At 40.8% G+C, this 7021-nt stretch overlaps 1 protein-coding gene and 1 non-coding gene across 5 annotated transcripts in view; one reads left to right on the plus strand and one right to left on the minus strand.

The window, feature by feature from the left end:
* Hs3st5 (heparan sulfate-glucosamine 3-sulfotransferase 5) overlaps positions 1 to 7021 on the plus strand; it is a 291841-nt gene that overhangs the window by 238743 nt on the left and 46077 nt on the right. The window lies entirely within an intron of this gene.
* LOC115032215 lies at positions 3351 to 3491 on the minus strand. The gene has a single exon (XR_003837871.1). It is a non-coding gene; the product is annotated as a small nucleolar RNA SNORA48 (small nucleolar RNA).

Consider the following 7021-nt stretch of genomic DNA (forward strand, 5'->3'; position numbering starts at 1 on the left):
GGTTTTAAGGTATTTATTGTAGAAAGGTAAAGAGAGGAAGAGAGTAGGGAAGTAGAGTCCAGTCATGGCCATGTGGAGATGGGGGTAAGGGAATAGAGGGAGGGGAACAAGGGAGCAAGAGTAAGAGCAAGAGAATAAGAGAGCAAGGAAGGGGCAAGCAGCTCCTTTTATAGTGGGCTGGGCCTACCTAGCTTTTTCCAGGTAACTGTGGGAAGGAGCATACCTGGCTGTAGCCGGGTAACTGTGGGGGTAGAGTCCAGACAAAATAACAGAAACTTGGGGCATTGGCCGAACACCTGAAATCCCATGCAGGTGGAAGTCACCACCTACCAGGTCAGCAGGGTTCAAGGCCTGTACTCTACTGGGGACCAGGCTATTTATACACAGCTCACCAGACATGAACCTCTGGCCTCCATGCCCAGTGTACCAATGCACATATACAAACATACACCAAAAATAATGCCAAGGCATGAGAGCTCATGAATGTGATACCAACCATGGACATATGGAGTCCAATGAATCCCTGGAGCTTGCTAACCAATGAAACTACCATCTCAAAAGAAAGGTATACAGTGCATACCTGCGAGATAACACAAGTTTGATCTCTGCCCTACACACACACAAAGAAGTTGATATAGATACATGTGGAAATGCAGAACATGCCCATTATATGAAATTTTGACCTGTACCGTTAGTTCTAGAAAAGTATAAATGGCATATTGTGAGTGGAGAGAGGATGGTCTGTTTTACACAGGGCTCATTTGAATCAAGGGATGCTTCTGGAGATCTGACTCTGTGCCAGGCTCTTTCATGATCAGCATTTCTGAGTTGTCTTTCCTCTCTCCTATATTATAGAACAGTCATTTTGTCTCATGGCCAACTTCAACATAGAGATGGCTACACTTAGATTAGCTGCAGGTAGGAATGGTCCTGACATTTCAGAGAATCCTATTACCTGGAAAACTTTACTCAATTTCTCTTCTTTTGGTAAAATTACTTTCTTTGCCTAATTACAAGTGCAGTGTTTCCCCACAGGCAATATAATACCTACTTATCCTAAATACCTCAATGTCAAGAAAACTTAAAGTGTTAAGTAAAATTGATTTGTTCAGACCAGATCGAAAACAACATTACAGCTTACTGGTTAATCAATGTAAATTTTGCTAATGCCATGGTAATCAAACCCACTTGTAAAAGAACATGTGTGCAACCTATTTCACAAATCCGTATTGTCTAGTTAATGATGGCTTGCTGTCACTAATGCAGTTTTGTAATACAAAGACAGAATTTTCCCAGGAAAATGTCATTGTGGAGGATATGCTGTGTTCCAGGGATGACAGCAAATATGTGCAGAATTATCCAGAATTTTTTTTTAGTGCAAAAGACTAAATTTAACCTTTAGCACTTGGGAAGTAGAAGCATATAGGTCTCTATAAATTAAACCCCAGCCTATTCTGCAAAATGAGTTCAAGGCCAGCCAGAGAGAGAGTGAGAGAGAAAGAGAGGGAGGGGAAGAGGGAGGCAGGGTATATGTATCTATGTTAAGAGCACTTACTACTTTTTAAGAGCACAATTTGGCTCCCAGCAATGACAGCGCACAAACATCTATAATTTTAGTTCCAGTGGATCCAGTGCCCTCCTGTGGCCCCCTCAGGTACCAAGACAAATGTGACTCACACATATACATTCAGTAAAAATACTCTTACATATAAAAATATGTAACTTCAAAAACCAGTTCAGCTATGGTTATGTCAAATTTACACAATCATCCCAAGGAAGATCTATTCAGTAGTGATTCGAAAGGGAAGTCTCCACAATTCACTGAACATTATTTTTTGTCAATTTTTCTTGTGATGAAAAAGAGAAGTTTTTCATAGAGAAAATATTGCTTATGGATATATTTCACTGGATAAATATACAATATCAAATACACAAAAGATATTGAAGATTCAACCAATTTTTTCAAACTTTTTATTGATTCCTTGTCAGTTTTACATCTTGTACCCCAGTTTCACTAATTCCCCTATCCCCTCATATCCACCCTTCACCCTTGCAACCTCCCCCCAAAATAAAAAACATACACACAGACAAAAACAAAGCATACAAAACATCTTGTCATGGAAGCTGTAGTATGTTGCAATGTGTTCCACAGTATCTCTCTCTATCCACACATCTTCACTTGCAAAGATTCATTTCAATGAGTCATTGGTCTGCTTTGAGATCTCTGACATCTATGAAACCATCAATATTGGATCCTCACCAGGACTCCCCTGGGATTCCTTGATTCATCCCATTGCCTTGTGTCATGGAGATCCTTTGGCTTTGGATCAGCAGGACTAGCCCTTTCATGCATCCCAGTCATTCAAAGATGTAATAGATTTTAGGATGGGCCAGTTCATCCCCTGTATCTGGACCCAGATGAAAGTCAAGGTGGTCAGCAAGCTAGCCCTCCCTTATCCATACCACCAGGGCAACCTCTCTCACACTGCTCTTAGCTAGGACACCTGGCCAGCATTGACAGGAGGCAAAGTCATCTCTCCTGCTCTCATGCCTTTGAGCCAGCTCACTGGATATATCCCATGACTCTAGAGTCAGCTCTATTCTGCTTCATTGTAGAGGGGTGGGGCCCACACTCTCAAGTGCTGCAGCCTGTGAGGGACTGGGACAGCTTTCCTGGTCTCACACACTTGATACTGGCTCACCAGGCCTTCACCACCAGGGCTGGTTCCACTGTGTTGTCCAGGCAAGGTGCACAGCCTGCTCTCCTGAGTGCTACAACCAAAGAGGTGGCAGAGTCCCATCTCCTGCTTTCATGCCCTTAGAGTCAGCTCTCCCAGTTGTTGCAGGTTGTGAAGGCTGGGGGGCGGGGACAAGTGGCTGAGCCAGGTCTCCCACTCTTACCCTCAGGGCAGCTTACCACCACCAGGGTCAATTCTGTTGTGCTCTGCAGTATGGGTGAGGTGCTGGGTCTACTCTAGTGAGAAGCAGAGCTGTGTGACATGATGGTAAGCCTGTGTCTTCTGTCCCATCTTGACCTGCCTGTACTGTAGGGCAGAGGGTAGATCTGTGGGTGGCATGGTGGTCTGTAGGTCTCTGTCTGCCTAGTTCTGAGCTACACTACATGGTAGTAGGCAGGGCTTGGTATGTCTATGGCCTGCACTAGCCATGGGGTAAAAGATCTGTGAGCATCTTTCCTCAGCTACACCTCATGTCATGTGGAAAAACACGTCTCTGTCTATCCTCCTTCTCCTGAGCTGTGTTACCTGGATTTGATTTGATTTGATCTGATCTGATCTGATCTGATCTGATCTGATCTGATCTGATCTGATCTGATTTGATTTGATTTGATTTGATGTGTCCTAGGCATAGAACAGCTTGATCTACCAAACCAGGCATCAAGCTAGTATGAACAAAAGACTGACATCTATTCTGCCCCTGACCAATGTAAGAAAAACAACACCAAGTTGTCTCTTTGCCCATTTCCAGGGGGGGCAAATACAAAATTTTAGTGAATGAATGTTGTAGAATTATGTTTGGCTCATGTAAAAGAGGATAAGTAAACTGTTTTCCGTGTGTATGCTTCTAAAAGGTAGCAAATGCCTGGGGGTAACCTGAAGTAGTACATATCAGCTGAAGTACATTTTAATGAAAATCTCAGTTGCATTCTTTAGCTTGTATTGTTTGGAGGCCTTTGGTGGGAGGATGCTGCGTTTCAGCTCTCCTGAGCTGACCATCAGTATTCAAGATCCTGTCTTCTTTTCCTAATATATCCATAATATGTCTATCTTGCAAACTAATTTTTACTCATAATAATTCTGTTGATCTTAAAGCTTTGACAACGAAGAAGGATCACACTTCTCTAAACTCACCGGGTTGTTCACAGTGACTCTTCCTATCTCTGTCTCTGATATGGAGTTTTTGGATAATGCTCTTGAAGGTTGTGGGGATGAGCAGGACCTCAGAGTATGCACTCCAAGGTCTGTTATGGTTTCAAAGGCAATGGATTAAAAGGTTAAAATAAGGTTTGGATGTAAACTAAGTCTGACCTGGGGAAGATAATCTTCAAAGCCACAAAAATGCTATGATGACATGAACTTTAGTCTGTGAGTAATCTGAGTGACAAAGTATGCTTTATTTTCTTTGTGTAGACATTCGTCAAAGGTCTGTGGCAGTCAGAGAAGCAGAACTGACTTTTCCAGGTGAACACCTCTGGTCTCCATAGAGCATGCTCTGACCTCCATTGAGCCAAACAAAGCCTAGTGGAGAACTAAAATGAAATCAGTCTTGTTCACGAGTGCCAAAGAAATCTATTGACATGAGGCCAAGTGCAGGCCCCAGAGAGTAGTGGAATTTAGAGGAATGCTGGGAAATGCTAAAGCTGGGCAGACTTAAAGAAAATGCCCATAGTATAGTAGCTGTGGGGCTGGAGTTAAAATATAGGCAGTGCTAATTTATCACTCCCTGTACTCAGGAAAGAGACAGTGAATTCTCTTAGCACAAAACCCAACTTCAAAATACACTTGTTCACTAGAGGGGAAATGTGTCTGCTCACTGGGTATCTGAATGCACACACTTCTCCAGCTCTTAGCAACAGTTAGAGGAATGGAGTATAGTTATATGCCCTCTCACTTGCTTGCTGGGAGATTAGAATAACATAAAGAAATCCCTATATTTTCAAAGTAAAAGCCAAAATATCACCGTGTTTTGTATAGCAGGACTTTTCAATAAGAAAAAAAAAATACATAGGCTTCATTTGGAAATTAGAGCATCAAACAAACTATTGAACATATAAGCCATGTGTGGTAATATACACTTTCAAGCCCAACATTGCAGAGACAAAGGCAGGTGGATTTCTCTCTCCCTCTCCCTCTCCCTCTCCCTCTCCCTCTCCCTCTCCCTCTCCTTCTCCCAAATAACAGACTACCATGATCACTGAACTCACTGTGCAATTACTTGCAAATGTTCTCTTTATATTCAGTGGTAAAGAGTGTCCAGATATTTTCTTACCCTACACTCTATTTAGAAAATAAATTCTCTGTGGGGCTGGAAAGATGGATCTGCTGTTAAAAGCATTTTCAGCTCTTCCAGAGGACAGTTCAACTCCCCTTACTTACATGATGGCATAACAACCTGCACATCCAAATCCAAGGGTTATAACTGTCCTCGTCTGGCCTCTGCAGTCATTGCAAGCATGTGGTACACATACAAGCACTCATACACACAAACTAAATCTTTACCAAAATATCTTTCACTTTAAATCATCCCAATTTTCATCATCCCTTTTCCCCTTTGTACTTATTTCAGTCTCATCCAAAAAAATGATGTTCATAAAATCATAGCTTGGTTTGTTTATTGTATAATTTCAAAGCATGTCAAAATTAATATATGTATGACAATGAAGCCACAACATAACCAAATATATGGGACACAATGAAGCAGTCCTAAGAGGAAAACTCATAGCTCTGAGTGCCTCAAAAAGAAACTGGAGACAGCATACAGGAGCAGTTGGACAGCACAAGTAAAAGCTCTAGAACAAAAGGAAGCAAATTCACCCAACAGGAGTAGACTGCAGGAAATAATCAAACTCAGGGCTGAAATCAACCAAGTGGAAACAAAAAGAACTATTCAAAGAATCAACCAAATCAGGAGCTGGTTCTTTGAGAAAATCTACAAGATAGATAAAACGTTAGCCAGACTAACTAGAGGGCACAGGGACAGTATGCAAATTAACAAAATCAGAAATGAAAAGAGAGACATAACAACATAACATGAGGCAATCCAGAAATTCATTAAATCCTACTACAAAAGGCTATACTCAACAAAACTGGAAAAAATGGATGAAATAGACAAATTTCTAGAGAGATACCAGATACCAAAGTTAAGTCAGAATCAGATTAACGAGCTAAACAGTCCCATATCCACTAAAGAAATAGAAGCAGTCATTAATAGTCTCCCAACCCCCCCCCCAAAAAAGCCCAGTTTAGTGCAGACTTCTATTAGACCTTCAAAGAAGACCTCATTCCAATTCTCCTCAAACTATTCCACAAAATAGAAACAGAAGGTACTCTACCCAATTCATTCTATGAAGCCACAATTACTCTAATACCTAAACCACATAAAGACCCAACAAAGAGAACTTCAGACCAATTTCCCTTATGAATATTGATGCAAAAATACTCAATAAACTTCTCGCAAACCGAATTGAAGAACACATCAAAACCATCATCCATCATGACTAAGTAGGCTTCATTCCAGGGATGCAGGGGTGGTTTAATATATGGAAATCCTTCAATGTAATCCACTATATAAACAAACTCAAAGACAAAAGCCACATGATCATCTAGTTAGATGCTGAGAAAACAGTTGACAAAATACAACACCCATTCATGATAGAAGTCTTGGAAAGTTCAGGAAATCAAGGCCCATACCAAAATATAATCAAAGCAATATATAGCAAACCAGTAACCAACATCAAACTAAAAGGAAAGAAGCTGGAAGCTATCCCACTAAAATCAGGGACTAGACAAGGCTGTCCACTTTCTCTGTACCTATTCAATATAGTACTCGAAGTCCTACCCAGAGCAACTAGACAACAAAAGATCAAGGGGATACAAATTGGAAAGGAAAAAGTCAAAATATCAGTATTTGCACATGATATGATAGTATATATAAGTGATCCTAAAAATTCCACCAGAGAACTCTTAAACCTGATAAACAGCTTCAGTGCAGTAGCTGGATATAAGATTAACTCAAACAAATCAGTGTCCTTTCTCTACACAAAGGATAAACAGGCTAAGAAAGAAATTAGGGAAACAACACCCCTCACAATAGTCACAAATAATATAAAATTCCTTGATGTGACCCTAACTAAGGAAGTGAAAGATCTGTATGATAAGAACTTCAAGTCTCTGAAGAAAGAAATCAAAGAAGATCTCAGAAGATGGAAAGATCTCCCATGCTCATGGATTGACAGGATCTATATAGTAAAAATGGCTATCTTGCCAAAATCAATCTACAGATT

Source organism: Mus caroli, chromosome 10 (assembly GCF_900094665.2).
Source record: "Mus caroli chromosome 10, CAROLI_EIJ_v1.1, whole genome shotgun sequence".
Lineage (NCBI taxonomy): Eukaryota > Metazoa > Chordata > Mammalia > Rodentia > Muridae > Mus > Mus caroli.